This window comes from Astyanax mexicanus, chromosome 16, assembly GCF_023375975.1.
Source record: "Astyanax mexicanus isolate ESR-SI-001 chromosome 16, AstMex3_surface, whole genome shotgun sequence".
NCBI lineage: Eukaryota > Metazoa > Chordata > Actinopteri > Characiformes > Acestrorhamphidae > Astyanax > Astyanax mexicanus.
This window is the reverse complement of record NC_064423.1, coordinates 38,201,047-38,218,278: the sequence shown is the minus strand read 5'-3', so window position 1 is coordinate 38,218,278 and position 17,232 is coordinate 38,201,047. Positions and strand designations below refer to the sequence as shown.

At 40.7% G+C, this 17,232-nt stretch overlaps 1 long non-coding RNA gene across 5 annotated transcripts in view; it reads right to left on the bottom strand.

The window, feature by feature from the left end:
- Positions 1 to 15,312: 15,312 nt before the first annotated feature.
- Positions 15,313 to 17,232, bottom strand: part of LOC125782258 (uncharacterized) — a 39,424-nt gene continuing 37,504 nt past the window's right edge. For 4 of the 5 annotated variants that reach the window (XR_007424874.1, XR_007424876.1, XR_007424875.1 and 1 more), the window contains 2 exons: positions 15,670 to 15,885; positions 15,313 to 15,560 (listed from right to left, as the gene is read on the bottom strand). This is a non-coding gene — a long non-coding RNA (uncharacterized LOC125782258). Of the gene's footprint in view, positions 15,561 to 15,669; positions 15,886 to 16,794; positions 17,218 to 17,232 lie in introns of all 5 variants that reach the window. The other variant, XR_007424873.1, reaches the window with a different exon arrangement.

Here is a 17,232-nt window from a genome sequence, read left to right as displayed (position 1 = left end):
GATGGAGCTGGGATGGCGCCAGCCTCTACAGGCAGCTGTTAAAGAGGAACGCTGTTCTGGTGAATAATGACCCTCTTTCCACCATGTCCACCACAATACCAGAAACATAAGAATCCACTGTTGTTCCTGTTATACTTTGTTATACAAATGCCCCCTAACAATAGATGAAGGATTACAATGATGACAAAAGCAACAAACTGCTCTGATACAAAAACAATTACACACCTGTTTGATTCACAAAGCTGTTTATTACAGTCATATGAAAAAGTTTGGGCAGCCCTATTAATCTTAATCATTTTTAGTTGTAAATATTTGGGTGTTTGCAACAGTCACTTCAGTTTGATATATCTAATAACTGATGGACACAGTAATATTCTAGGATTGAAATGAGGTTTATTGTACTAACAGAAAATGTGCAATATGCATTAAACCAAAATTTGACCGGTGCAAAAGTATGGGCACCCTTATCATTTTATTGATTTGAATACTCCTAACTACTTTTTACTGACTTACTGAAGCACAAAATTGGTTTGGTAACCTCATTGAGCTTTGAACTTCATAGCCAGGTGTATCCAATCATGAGAAAAGGTATTTAAGGTGGCCAATTGCAAGTTGTTCTCCTATTTGAATCTCCTCTAAAGAGTGGCATCATGGGCTCATCAAAACAACTCTCAAATGATCTAAAAACAAAGATTGTTCAACATAGTTGTTCAGGGGAAGGATAGAAAAAGTTTTCTCAGAGATTTAACCTGTCAGTTTCCACTGTGAGGAACACAGTAAGGAAATGGAAGACCACAGGGACAGTTCTTGTTAAGCCCAGAAGTGGCAGGCCAAGAAAAATATCAGAAAGGCAGAGAAGAAGAATGGTGAGAACAGTCAAGGACAATCCACAGACCACCTCCAAAGAGCTGCAGCATCATCTTGCTGCAGATGGTGTCACTGTGCATCGGTCAACAATACAGCGCACTTTACACAAGGAGAAGCTGTATGGGAGAGTGATGAGAAAGAAGCCATTTCTGCAAGAACGCCACAAACAGAGTCGCCTGAGGTGCGCTACCAATGTTGTGCTTCAGTAAGTCAGTAAAAAGTAGTTAGGAGTATTCAAATCAATAAAATGATAAGGGTGCCCATACTTTTGCACCGGTCAAATTTTGGTTTAATGCATATTGCACATTTTCTGTTAGTACAATAAACCTCATTTCAATCCTGAAATATTACTGTGTCCATCAGTTATTAGATATATCAAACTGAAATGGCTGTTACAAACACCCAAATATTTACAACTAAAAATGATTAAGATTAATAGGGGTGCCCAAACTTTTTCATACGACTGTATCTTTTAAGATCCTCAAAGAACACAAATGTACCTCACACTTCTTAAAGATGCCCACAATTGTGTCCAATTTCAGAACAGTGAAGAGAGTTGATTGCCCTACCCTCCCTCTTCTCCAGATGTGAAGCTCGCATTGGTTGCCAAGTTGATGACACTCAATCCACACTACTAAGAAAAACATAGACAAGAAAAATAGAGAAAATAGACAAAATACAGCTCTGGAAAAATGAAAAGATCACCTAAAAATGAGAGTTTCTTTGATTTTACCAAATTGAAAACCTCTGGAAAATAATCAAGAGGAAGATGGAAGTTATCCAAAAGCAGTGTGTAAGACTGGTGGAGGAGAACATGATGCCAAGATGCATGAAAATTGTGATTAAAAACCCCCAGGGTTATTCCACCAAATATTGATTTCTGAACTCTTCTGAACTTTATGAATATGAACTTTTCTACATATAAATGCTCCAAATCATCAATTTTAGTGTCCCAATCATCTTTAATTCACTCTACTATTACAAAATTAATAAAATAAATTGTGAAACATTTTGAAGTAAATTATAGTTCCTATTAAAACAGCAATAAATATCTCCAATTTCAACAAGCCCTCTGTCCATACAGACCTGGTTCCAGTTCATATCTTTATATCTGTACAAAGATAACCCTGTCAAACTGGAAATACGTATCTGTAAATTACAGTATTTCTTTTTTAGTTATTTATTGTTATTTATCACTCCCGAAGGCAATAAAGCCACTGCTCATAAATCCTCATGCTCCACTATCACCCGTGTCATCAGCCTGATTGAATTGGCTAATATTTTCCACATGTCCTCCAGGTTCATACCCTGATGTGTTTCCTTCAGGTTATGTAACGTGGCTATCTGCAGCAGTACGGTGGTGCCGTGTGAAATCCTGGGAAAGGGCTACTGTCACGCAGAGTACAATATGTGCAGGATTACCCCGCCTGATAAATCAGCGTCCTGCAGCTCCGAGCTCGGACTCGCTCCAGCAGCCCCTCATAGCACGCTTCCAAACCCAGCTCCAGCAGGTATGCTGTTTATCAGCTGCAAATCCTGCATCTTCCACTGCTCAGCCTTCCACCTCGCCTCTTCCAGCATCGCAGCTGTTTCCTCTTATATACACTGTAAAAAAAGTTCCTTTTCACAAGCTTCCCCCAATAAAATTTCAAACAAGGAATCATGTAGTAACTTAAAAGTGCTAAACAATGGCACCTGCCAATCATGTGCATATGTTTTGGTCCTGTCCTTCTTTGAACTTATACTGGTCCGAGATATTTAAAACCTTATCAGAAACACTAGGGAAGACTATTGAGCCTAATACTCTTACAGCCATATTTGGAGTGCTTCCCTCATCTGTTACTTTGTCAGTTTTGAAAGCAGGGTTCATTTCTTTGGTCACTCTTCTGGCTCGAAGGTTGATCTTACTGAAATGGAAATCTCGATACCCACCCTCTCATACTTTGTGGATTAAAGATGTTCTTGGTGCTGCAGGATCTAATACAAAATTTCATAGAATTTGGGACCCTTTTCTGGATTATGTAAAAAATGTGCTCTGCCTAGAACCACTATGATGGTCTAAACGTCTTTTTTTTTTTTTTGTTAGAACTGTGGCTAAAATATTCTATCTGGGACTTCATTGTACACTAGACTAATCCTATTATTTATTTTTTTTTATTTTTTTTTTATTAGTAACACTTTACTTGGTCCATTTGATGGCCTTGTTGATGCTCAACTAATATGCAACTAACATTCAACTGAATGTCTATTAACTCTTATTTAACCATGTGATGAATATAAATGATTCAAAATAAAATCTAACCCTACACCTAACCCTAACCTTAACCCTTAATCAACCCTAACTAAACTTTAAATCTAATTCTAAACCCAATGCTAAAATGTTAAGATTAAAGGTTGGGTTAGATTTGGATGAAGGTTTACATTCAATAGAGAATCATTTACTTTCACTTTTCAGTTCATTTGCATTTAATAGACATACACTTGAATGTTAGTTGCATGTCAGTTGAGCATCATCAAATGGACCATCCAAGTAAAGTGTTACCATTTTATTTTATATTACTTTATTTTATTTTATTAGTTTATTCATTTTAAATTGGGCATTTTGGTTTGACATGTTTTTCAGTCCGGTGTTATTGTAAAAAAAAAAAAAGGCATTGTGGTTATTGGTTATTATATAGACTGTATGTATGTATCACCATGGAAAATCAAAATAAACTAATACAAAAAAAAAGTGCTAAACAAACCAAAATACTCTGTGAAGAAGCATTTAGGTGCTCTTATCTGTATTGTAAACTCGTGGTCCTGATGAGTGCCAGTTTCATCACAATGTTTGTAAAATCTTTGCATCTGCACTTGACAATACTATTCTCAAAGTTGATTTACTATTAATTTCATTTTCTTTGCTTAGTTGAGTAGTTGTTGCTTCACATAATCTGGATTAGAACATTATTTAAATATTCACTATTCACTGTATACCTGTAACTCTACCTCTGCACTAACTGATGCTCTCAAACATTTTATTAAGAGACAAGAAATTCAAGTTTAATTAACTCTTGATGAGTTCAGCACAGCTGTTAACTGAAAGCCTGAATTATAGGTGACTCTACCTCATAAAGCCGACTGAGAAAATGCTACTTTCGAATCTAAAAATATAAAACATATTCTGATTTGTTTTACACTTTTTGTTTAGTCAGTAATTCCAGAATGTTACCTCTTGGTCTCTGCTGCTTCATGGTGTTTACACTCTGAGCACAGTCTGTGCAGCGTTCACTCTGTTAAATACATCTGTGCTGCACGTTCCATTGAAAGCTCTTCACACTGCACAGATATATGCGCTGGAACACAGACCAATCAGAGGAGACTACGTGCTTGTGTGGTTTATTGGTGAGCATTTTGGAGCATTTAGGTTTATTTCTGTGTGAAACCAAACCAAACAGAGGGAGAAATGCTCCAAATAGAGAAACTCATCCACTGATCTGGATCATATAATCTTTCTATAAACTACAGGTGTAAAAAACACTTTTTTATACTCAGCTAATTAAGATCTAATTCAGAAATCCTTATAACCAAGCTGAGATGATTAAAATAAAGTAAAAAAAAGTTTAGCCCTCCTAGGGAGCCCCCCCTCTCTCTCCACCTGACACACACACATATACACACACACGTGTGTAATCTAACTTATAGTTACTTTATGGATTACTTGATTTTATAAGTAACTATGTTACTCTTTAAATAATGAATCAGTAAGCAGATCACGTTTTCAAAGTAACTATGCCATAACTGGATGTACATTACTAAATGACATGAATGAAATGAAATACAAGTAAAAGTAAATGTGATTTTTTTTTAATTGGCATTTTCCATTCTGTCCCAATTCTAATTTGGGGTACTAATAGAATATGAGTGATATTTAATCAAAGTTTTAACTGGAAAATTGCCTTTTCTGCTGTCCTAGTATTTAGCATGTCATGTACTTCCCTCACCAGCACCCCCAACCCAATAATATCCAACAAGTTAAAGTGAAAAAAAAGTAAAAGTAAAAGTTTTTTTCTTGGAAAGATAAATCACTAGTACTCTTCCATGGATTAAGCCCCCATTAAAAACCCATTTCCAGCATGAGTGAGTGAATCATTCAGTGGCGCTAATGCTGCAGTTTCAGATGTAAGAAAAACTGAAGATGGGCTGCTAATGCAGGCCAGACCATCTGCTCACTTATACGTCCCCTCACTCTGCCATTGTGCTGTAAATCAGCTTCGCATCTGAGCGACTCTACCATAATCCTCACCTCATTATTCACAATTCTGCTGTTGTTTTCTTGAGAAATCATAAAGGAATAAATTCCCGTCTGCGCTGCTGTTAATGGCTGTCTAGGGGGGTGTAAAGCCCCCCATTCAGCAATGAGCTCTGGGAGATCTGGAATGATGGTGTTCCATCCAGTACTTGTGGATAAGGTTGTGGAAAATCCTACAGCATCCTGACCTCACTAACACTCTGATTGCTGAATAGTAAATACAATCAAATCCTCACAGCAAGGCGCAGAGTGGTGTAGTGGTCTAAAGCGCTGCCGCAATGATTGGGAGATTTGTGCTTCGTATTCTTGTCATGTAGCTTGCTATCAGCTGAGAGAAAGCACAGTTTGTCATGCTCTCTCTGGGTGGGTACAGTACAGTAGATGGCGCTCTATCCCTTCATCACTCCTAGGGTGATGTGGATCAGCACAAGGCTGCGTCTGTGAGCTGATGTATCAGAACCGAGTGTTAGTGCTGTGATGATACTCGGCAATGCTGCATCAGCAGCAGTTCAAAAAGAGGTGGAGTCTGACTTCACATGTGTCAGAGGAGGCATGTGCTAGTCTTCACCCTCCTGATGTTTGAGCATCACTAGTGATGGGGGGGGGGTATACAGCTAAGTAGCAGTTGAATGGGTGGGACAATCGTTTTTGGCTTTCTCAGTCACATGACATCTAGTTGTCGCATGATATAAGGATTTGCACATGGAGCACGATGGCAGTGTCTAAGCGCTCTAAAAGACACTGAAGCAAAGAAGAGACACTAATTTCGTCCTCCCAGTTATCTGGAGATGAATTTACATTTACTACACTTAGAAATTGTTTTAGTAGCTCCTCCATTTCCACTCGCTGGTGTGTTTTCGTGGATCTCCGTGGAAACACTCACCCAAAGTGTAATTACGTAATTACGGTGCGCGGCAGTGAACAAATAGTAGTTTTATTAAACATGGGGTGATTAAACTCAGAGTTGTGGGTCCGGAGGGGACTAAAATTACCAGAGGACCACGGAGTTCAGAAGAAAAACAGTAGATAATTCAGCCTGTAATTTTCTCAGAGGACGTAAAGGTTCCAATATCAGGGTTCGCTGTATACTCTGTGCTGACAAAGTGGCTAGAAGAAATGGACTTTTTGACAAGAGGATTGAGAAGCTTCTGTTAATGAGGCACGACCATTGGTTTACTCACCCCACTCCAAAAGTACACACGATGTCAGCCTAGGTCATATACACGGTTTTGTTTTATAAAACCACTCCTTGCTGCCCTGCTGAGAACAACAGGTTCAATGTTCAGTTTTAAAGTGTTAAATATGTCAAGAAAGACAAGTATTTATGTTAAGTGAAATCAAGAAAGACCATATATATATTTTTTTTTTAAATAGTTCAACTTTAAATGTCAAGAGATACATTGTTGCTATTAAAAATGCATTTTCCAATATGTTAAGGCGGCGGGAGGTGGTGTCTGCAGCTGCTGAAAGTAACTTATAAAGTACTTTGTAAAGTAACTTAGTTACTTTTAAATTCAAGTAATCCAAAAAGTAACTAAGTTACTTTTTAAAGGAGTAATCAGTAATCGGATTACTTTTTCAAAGTAACTATAACATCACTGCCCAGGACCCCCTGAGAAACTAATCCTGTCTGGATAGGGCTTTAGAAAATAAAAAATAAATAAATCCAACATTTTCAGATATTTAAACTGAAATGGGAAAATGTAATGTGCTATGTAATGTTGGTCAGGCATTAGAAAATTACTAAGCAGAAGACTACTTCATGCCCATATCTCTAATATCAGTGACTCATGGGAAAAGCCCAGTTTTATCACATGGATGACTTCACTGCTTTCAAGGCTGATCATAATTGTCGTCAGCAGGGAAACTTCATCACCCCGTTCCCGCGATTTCTCTGATTTTTCTCATCTTGGGTAATATTCCTCTGTTTTTCGTCACTCAGTGCTTCTGCCAACACAAATGTCACTCAGTCTGGCCCTCGCTGTCTGTGTGATATTTTTATCAGGCGTTTAGAATGGACGGGTCGTGGGTTTTTACTAGAACTCCTTGGGTGGTGGAGCTTCTCCTCCCTGTCTCCTCCCTGTCTCCTCCCAGTCCTACTGGTCAGAGCTCTGGGAAAAGGTTCTTTCCCATACCAAACCCCCCCCCCCCGAGGTGGAAAGAGACATTTTTACATTTTTATTCGACCCGTAGAGTCGGGGCCAGCAGCTCTGGATCTTTAGCGATGCTGGAGAGCCTGAAGGGCCACCTGCCTCCACGCCACCGACTGTTTCCACTCAGCAGCTGAAATGTCACTGTCGTCACAGTGTGTTAGTTTGTAGACGTGAGGTATGGAACTGTCTGCTTCTGTCTCAGTTTCACTTAATTCCATGTTGAGGAATGTTTTTCCCCATGATGGTTTGAATAGTTTCTTCTTCTTCTCCACCAAGTGCTTCTGATTTAGGACCCTATCTGTAGTTCCAAGAACTTTTGACACATGCCTTGGATTGGAGTGTAGTGCTCTAATACTGCTGGTTGCACGACTGGAATTGAAACAGTGGAACCGAAACTCAGAACCATAAAGGCACCAGGCGAAATATCTTGGCACTACTGAGCAGAGATTACATTACTTAAGTAGAAATGTTGGTTATCTACACTTTTCCATTTTTTACACAATTAACTGAAATTTCTACTCCTTACGTTTTAAAAATAGCCTCGTTTCAGCTTGTTTTCATTCCGGCTTCTCATCGTTCAACAAAACCACTATCCAGATTAATCTCTCCATCCAGATAGAGCATATCTGAGAGAATCTGATCGTAATTGGATGCAGAGAAGTATAAACATATACCATTCCGACTCCCTATTGGTTTATACTGTGATCCATCACACCTGCACATGCCCCCCACCCCCCCCCCCCCCCCCTCCCAACACACTCCAGCAAGAACATAGCAGACGTATGTAGTCTAGTATGAAGATGATCCGTGCAGAGACTCAAGAGAACTCCAGACAAACTCTAGTCCAAATAAGCTTCCTTAATATATTTACATTCTATTAAAATACATTCATTTACAATGAGCATATATGCAGCTATGCAGCTGAAACAGGGAACAGCCTAATGCATCCCAAATTATATTATCAACATTAACATTTTAATCTTTTAACATTACAGTCATTATGGCTTTTAGAAAAATGTGTTTTAGGGAGGGGAGGGGGGATTGTGCACTATAGGACTCTGTGGGCGTGGCCTAAGCTTTAGTTCTTAATGTATTTATTTTTTCCCCCTTATATTGCTTTTACTTTTATAATTTAAGTAGTTTTGAAACCAGAAATGTTACACTTTTACCTAAAGAGTAAAAAGCTTGAGTTGATACTTCAACTTCTACAGAAGTATTTTAAACTCTAGTATCTATACTCAATAACTTTACTTAACCTTAGTTCCTAGGCCCTATCATCAACCTACATTTTGTAGCAGAGGTGGCACTAACCCCCCAGGCAATTCGATGGGACTAATCTGGTGGTGGTGGTGAGGACAGAGGAAAAAGTTAAAACAGTAGCATTTGAAAGCAGCAAAACAGGTGTGTAAATAGTGTAAATAAAAAGTGTCTGAAATCAGGCCACACCAGAGAGTGTAAAAATTTTCATTCAATGAAAATGAAGCCAAAATCTTCCGCCATGTTGGCGATCCTGAAACCCGAGTCAGTCTGCGCAGTAGAGACCAGAGGAGGGAGAAAGACCGTGGAGAGACAGCCTACTCATTTAAATAACCCCGCCCCTGAGGACTGCCTCGAGGTCACAGACTGCAGAGCGGAGCGGAGCTGAGCAGACGTTCTGTTATTGGTCCCGCCCATAACCAGCCCTTTTACAATAACCACACCTATTTTGAATAGAGCTGAATAACGTTTTAAAAAACTAATTCTGTGGGGATATAAAAATGTGACGATATAATCAGAGGTTACACTAGCTGCTGCATTTGAATAACGGAGGTAGAATTACAGTATATTAGAAAAAAACGTGATTAAAAATTGTTCTGTTTTGCCATTGAAACCTATGGGGATGGGTGGAGTTACACAGCTTTCTGAAACCGAACAGCAGGGGGCGCCCGACCTGTGGTGGCTTCACTTTTGAGAGACGATGCTCTCTCCAGCTATACACAGTCTATGGGTGACACAAAGGTAACCTAGTATTATAGTAGAGTCTCCTGGTAGAACTTTTTCAGAGACCACTAGGGAGTATTGCAGTGAACCTAGTTACTAATGCAAAATAATAAAAAAAGAAAACATAAATGGCTCTGTGATGCACAAACGCAGATCACAAAACAAGCTAATATTTTTAGCTGACCTCAACATTGCCTATTGTGTATATTCAGCAGAAAATGAGAAATGGCTAAAAAGGGTCAGATCTCAAATAAAGCAAAGAAAACAAGTTTATACTCATAAAGTTTTAAGAGTTCAGTAATCAGTATTTGGAATATTGATTTCATGCATCTTGGCATTATGTTCTCCTCCAGCAGTTTTTCACACTGCTTTTGGATAACTTTATACTTCTCACTCCTGGTGAAAAATTTCAAGCAGTTCAGTTTGGTTAGATGGCTTGTGATCACCCATCTTCCTCCTGATTATATTCCAGATGTTTTCAATTTGGTAAAATCAAAATAACTCACCGTTTTTAAGTGGTCTCTTTTTTTCAGAACTGTATTAGTATTGATTAAATGTTAATTGAAGTGTTTAAATGCATTATGGCATTGTATAATCATTATATCAGAGGGTTAATACAGCCTTAAAATGATCGCAACCATTTCTAGGGCTTTAGACTTTGCCTAATTGTTAGACAGACTAAAGTGGGACTAAGAAAGAGTGGGATATGTGTTGGATAGAAGCCCTGCCTTTAGGACCTATAAATTACATTCTGCCTGGTGGTTTCTCTTTGACGTCTGGGCTCATTTGTTGACTGTGGTGGCGGCTGGCTGTTCGAAGGCTGAGGGGTTGTAGTGGCGAACCGCTGTTGATACATTTTTATTTTCCTAAGAGAGAAACAGTCATCTGACATGAGTGCTGAGCCATCGCTGACGTTCACAGGCCGAGGAGGGACCGGCCAGGCCGTGCCGGCGCTGCCAAAAACCTGTTCCTGGAACCAGTGGCTTCAGTCGCTCAGGCACAGAGTCAGGACACAGAGCAGAAGAAGCTGTACGCCGAGCCTCTGGGGAAAGAGTAGTGCGGCCTGTTCTGCTTTCTTACAGTCCATAAAAAAAGCTTTATAAACATCTTCCAAACACATTCGTCACACTGAAGATCAGCAAAAGCAAAAAATGCTTTAATATTCAGGAAACTAATTTTTTCACTGTTCTTCATGTTCTTCAGGACATCGACTGGAACTTCCAGGGTAGAATAATGTTCTGTCTGATCCTCAGCTCTCAATACGGAACATCTTTCATAAAAAAAATGTATGAGTATCAGTGTTAATTTTGACAACAAATTTTGATTTAGTTTTAGTCATAGTCTTGTGACGAAAATAGCATTTAGTTTTAGTCGTAATTTAGTCATCTAAAATGTGTTTAGTTTTAGTTTGGTTTTAGCCGACTAAATATCATGAGAATATAGTCGACTAAAATGTAAAGGGTGTAAATGAAAATGCTTTTTCATCAGTTCCCTTGAATTATTAACTAAAATATATTTAACCCTTGTGTGGTGTTCGGGTCTGTGGGTGTTCATTTTTCATCCAATGATACTAAAAAAATATTTTTTCTAACTCAAACTCATTGGCATTGGCTCATTTTTTGTGAAAAACATATATCAAAACACATTTTCGATAAACACACACTGTACACCCCCCCCCCCCCCCCCCCCCCCCACACACACACATTTATATTACATACAGTATGTTTGGCCAAGGGCTAATAAACATTGCTTCATTTGTAAATTTGAAACTAAACAATTTTTCTACTCATATCTTGAGTTTAATTCATTTTCTTTTACATTTTATTAAAAAACTAATAAAAAAAGAGTAGCACTTGACGGAAATGTCAGTTAATTTCGTCTCGTTTTAATTAAGTTGGCTTGGAAAAGCCAACTTACTGTTCTTCGTAATCTTCTTATTATTATTAAGTTGGCTTGGAAAAGCCAACTTACTGTTCTTCGTAATCTTCTTATTATTATTAAGTTGGCTTGGAAAAGCCAACTTATTGTTCTTCGTAATCTTCTTATTAAGTTGGCTTGGAAAAGCCAACTTACTGTTCTTCGTAATCTTATTCTACTTATTATTATTAAGTTGGCTTGGAAAAGCCAACTTACTGTTCTTCGTAATCTTCTTATTAAGTTGGCTTGGAAAAGCCAACTTACTGTTCTTCGTAATCTTCTTATTATTATTATTATTCTTCCTCACTTTTGTTAAACGCTACTCCTCCTAGGGCTTTTAACGTAGAATCACGAAACTTTCAGGGATCGTGGGACCTATAGTGAATTACGTTGCTTGTGCTTTTTGGAGCGATATATCGTACGGTTTTCGTAAAAACTTCGTAAACGTACGCCCTTTTTTCCATAGACAATGAACTAGAAGAATTTTGAATGGCTGTGAACGTCACAATTTTTGAGGTACGAAGACGAAATTCGGATGGTCTATAGAACTTAGTGAGTTCTTTCCGAAAATATGCTTTACGAAACGATATGTCGTACGGTTTTCGTACAATTATCGTACGAAGTTTCCCCATAGAAATGAATGGGGGGCCCAGAGTTCCATCTCGCACACGAGCAGCTCTGCGCACGGAACCCCTTCTCTCCCCTGCTCCTCCAGTACTGTGAGTGTATGGAGGAGCTGCTGTATGGAGCAGCTATCAGTCAAAAGTTTGGACACCCCGGCACCCCAGCCAGGGCTTTGCAACCACCTATTAACTGCTTAGCAACCACCTTAGCAACCACCTGGAAAACGTTAGCAACTGCCTAGCAACCACTTAGCAACAACTTAGCAACCACCTGGAAAACGTTAGCAACTGCCTAGCAACCAGTTAGCAACACCTTAGCAACCACTAGGAAAACGTTAGAAACTGCCTAGCAACAGCTTAGCAACCACTTTAGAAATGAAAGCAACTGCCTAGCAACCACTTAGCAACCACTTAGCAACCACGTTAAAAACGATAGCAACTGCCTAGCAACCACTTAGCAACACCTTAACAACCACTAGGAAAACATTAGCAACTGCTTAGCAACCACTTTAGAACTTATAGCAACTGCCTAGCAACCACTTAGCAACCACCTGGAATACGTTAGCAACTGCCTAGCAACCAGTTTGCTACACCTTAGCAACCACCTGGAAAACGTTATCAACTGCATAGCAACCACTTAGCAACCACTCTAGAAATGATAGCAACTGCCTAGCAACCAAATAGCAACAGCTTAGCAACCACCTGAAAAAAGTTAGCAACTGCCTAGCAACCACTTAGCAATCATGTGGAATATGTTAGCAACTGCCTAGCAACCACTTAGCAACCAATTTAGAAATGATAGTAAGTGCGTAGCAACCACTTAGCAACACCTTAGCAACCAACTGGAAAACGTTAGCAACTGCCTAGCAACAGCTTAGCAACCACTTTAGAAATGACAGCAACTGCCTAGCAACCACTTAGTAACCACGTGGAATATGTTAGCAACTGCCTAGCAACCACTTTAGAAATTATAGAAACTGCCTAGCAACCACTAAGCAACCACTTAGCAACCACATGGAAAACGTTAGCAACTGCCTAGCAACCACTTTAGAAACACCTTAGCAACCGCATAGCAACCACCTATCAACACCTTAGCAACCACCCCAGATACAATAGCAACACCTTAGCAACCACCTAGCAACCACCTAGCAACACCTTAGCAACCACCCTGGATACCATAGCAACACCCTAGCAACCACCTAGCAACACCTTAGCAACCACCCTGGATACCATAGCAACACCTTAGCAACCGCATAGCAACACCTTAGCAACCACCTAGCAACCACCTAGCAACACCTTAGCAACCACCCCGGATACCATAGCAACACCTTAGCAACCGCATAGCAACACCTTAGCAATCACCTAGCAACCAACTAGCAACACCTTAGCAACCACCCCAGATACCATAGCAACACCTTAGCAACCACCTAGCAAGACCCTAGCAACCACCTAGCAATACATTAGCAACCACCCTGGATACCATAGCAACACCTTAGCAACCACCTAGCAACACATTAGCAACCACCTAGCAACATCTTAGCAACCACCCCGGATACCATAGCAACATCTTAGCAACAACCTAGCAACACCATAGCAACCACCTAGCATCCACCTGGTATATGTTAGCAATTGCCTAGCAACCAGTTAGCAACAGCTTAGCAACCACCTGGAAAACATTAGCAACTGCCTAGCAACAGCTTAGCAACCACTTCAGAAATGATAGCAACCGCCTAGCAACACATTAGCAATCAAACGTTTAACCAAACGTTTTACGATTTCAGCATTTAAACAAGCGTTTTTAGATTTCAGCGTTTAACCAAACATTTTTAGATTTCAGCGTTTAATCAAACGTTTATAGATTTCAGCGTTTAACCAAATGTTTTTAGATTTCAGCGTTTAACCAAACGTTTTTAGATTTCAACGTTTAATCAAATGTTTTTAGATTTCAGCGTTTAATCAAACGTTTTTAGATTTCAGCGTTTAACCAAATGTTTTTAGATTTTAGCGTTTAACCAAACGTTTTTAGATTTTAGCGTTTTTGGCATTTAGCATTTAGCCAAACGTTAACAGCATATCAATGACTCTTCACACTCTTCAGACGGAAAAAGCTTAGCAACCATTTTAACTTTTTAATGTTATTAGTGTTCTTTTCCAAGCCAACTTAAAGTTCGTTCACGAACTTTACCTTTTCTAGTTAAGTTGGCTTGGAAAAGCCAACTTATTGTTCTTCGTAATCTTCTTATTAAGTTGGCTTGGAAAAGCCAACTTACTGTTCTTCGTAATCTTCTTATTATTATTATTATTCTTCCTCACTTCTGTTAAACGCTACTCCTCCTAGGGCTTTTAACGTAGAATCACGAAACTTTCAGGGATCGTGGGACCTATAGTGAATTACGTTGCTTGTGCTTTTTGGAGCGATATATCGTACGGTTTTCGTAAAAACTTCGTAAACGTACGCCCTTTTTTCCATAGACAATGAACTAGAAGAATTTTGAATGGCTGTGAACGTCACAATTTTTGAGATACGAAGACGAAATTCGGATGGTCTATAGAACTTAGTGAGTTCTTTCCGAAAATATGCTTTACGAAACGATATGTCGTACGGTTTTCGTACAATTATCGTACGAAGTTTCCCCATAGGAATGAATGGGGGGCCCAGAGTTCCATCTCGCACACGAGCAGCTCTGCGCACGGAACCCCTTCTCTCCCCTGCTCCTCCAGTACTGTGAGTGTATGGAGGAGCTGCTGTATGGAGCAGCTATCAGTCAAAAGTTTGGACACCCCGGCACCTCAGCCAGGGTTTAGCAACCACCTATTAACTGCTTAGCAACCACCTTAGCAACCACCTGGAAAACGTTAGCAACTGCCTAGCAACCACTTAGCAACATCTTAGCAACCACCTGGAAAACGTTAGCAACTGCCTAGCAACCAGTTAGCAACACCTTAGCAACCACCAGGAAAACGTTAGAAACTGCCTAGCAACAGCTTAGAAACCACTTTAGAAATGAAAGCAACTGCCTAGCAACCACTTAGCAAGCACGTTAAAAACGATAGCAACTGCCTAGCAACCACTTAGCAACACCTTAACAGCCACTAGGAAAACGTTAGCAACTGCTGAGCAACCACTTAGCAACCACTTTAGAAATGATAGCAACTGCCTAGCAACCACTTAGCAACCACCTGGAATACGTTAGCAACTGCCTAGTAACCAGTTAGCTACACCTTAGCAACCACCTGTAAAACGTTATCAACTGCATAGCAACCACTTAGCAACCACTCTAGAAATGATAGCAACTGCCTAGCAACCACTTAGCAACAACTTAGCAACCACTTTAGAAATTATAGCAACTGCCTAGCAACCAGTTAGCAACCACTTAGCAAACACCTGGAAAACGTTAGCAACTGCCTAGCAACCACTTAGCAACACCTTAACAACCACTAGGAAAACGTTAGCAACCACTTAGCAACCACCTTAGAAACGATAGCAACTGCCTAGCAACCACTTTAGAAATGATAGCAACAGCCTAGCAACCACTTACCAACACCTTAGCAACCATTAGGAAAACGTTAGCAACTGCCTAGCAACCACTTAGCAACCACTTTAGAAATGATAGCAACTGCCTAGCAACCACCTAGCAACACCTTAGCAACCAGCCCAGATACCATAGCAACACCTTAGCAACCACCTAGCAACACCTTAGCAACCACCTAGCAACCACCTAGCAACACCTTAGCAACCACCCCGGTTACCATAGCAACACCTTAGCAACCACCTAGCAATACCTTAGCAACCACCTAGCAACCACTTAGCAACCACCTAGCAACCACCTAGCAACACCTTAGCAACCACCCCAGATACCATAGCAACACCTTAGCAACCACCTAGCAACACCTTAGCAACCACCCCGGATACCATAGCAACACCTTAGCAACCACCTAGCAACACCGTAGCAACCACCCCAGATACCATAGCAACACCTTAGCAACCGCATAGCAACACCTTAGCAACCACCTAGCAACATCTTAGCAACCACCCCGGATACCATAGCAACACCTTAGCAAGATCTATATCTTGCACACGAGCAGCTCTGCGCACGGAACCCCTTCTCTCCCCTGCTCCTCCAGTACTGTGAGTGTATGGAGGAGCTGCTGTATGGAGCAGCTATCAGTCAAAAGTTTGGACACCCCGGCACCCCAGCCAGGGCTTTGCAACCACCTATTAACTGCTTAGCAACCACCTTAGCAACCACCTGGAAAACGTTAGCAACTGCCTAGCAACCACTTAGCAACAACTTAGCAACCACCTGGAAAACGTTAGCAACGTCCTAGCAACCACTTAGCAACAACTTAGCAACCACTTTAGAAATTATAGCAACTGCCTAGCAACCAGTTAGCAACCACTTAGCAAACACCTGGAAAACGTTAGCAACTGCCTAGCAACCACTTAGCAACAGCTTAACAACCACTAGGAAAACGTTAGCAACCACTTAGCAACCACCTTAGAAATGATAGCAACAGCCTAGCAACCACTTACCAACACCTTAGCAACCATTAGGAAAACGTTAGCAACTGCCTAGCAACCACTTAGCAACCACTTTAGAAATGATAGCAACTGCCTAGCAACCACCTAGCAACACCTTAGCAACCACCCCAGATACCATAGCAACACCTTAGCAACCACCTAGCAACACCTTAGCAACCACCTAGCAACCACCTAGCAACACCTTAGCAACCACCCCGGTTACCATAGCAACACCTTAGCAACCACCTAGCAATACCTTAGCAACCACCTAGCAACCACTTAGCAACCACCTAGCAACACCTTAGCAACCATCCCAGATACCATAGCAACACCTTAGCAACCACCTAGCAACACCTTAGCAACCACCTAGCAACCACCTAGCAACACCTTAGCAACCACCCCGGATACCATAGCAACACCTTAGCAACCACCTAGCAACACCTTAGCAACCACCTAGCAACCACCTAGCAACACCTTAGCAACCACCCCGGATACCATAGCAACACCTTAGCAACCACCTAGCAACACCTAGCAACCACCCCGGATACCATAGCCACACCTTAGCAACCACCTAGCAACACCTTAGCAACCACCCCGGATACCATAGCAACACCTTAGCAACCTCCTAGCAACACCTTAGCAACCACCTAGCAACCACTTAGCAACCAACCTGGATACCATAGCAACACCCTAGCAACCACCTAGCAACACCTTAGCAACCACCCCAGGTACCATAGGAACACCTTAGCAACCGCATAGCAACACCTTAGCAACCACCTAGCAACCACCTAGCAACACCTTAGCAACCACCCCGGATACCATAGCAACACCTTAGCAACCGCATAGCAACACCTTAGCAACCACCTAGCAACACCTTAG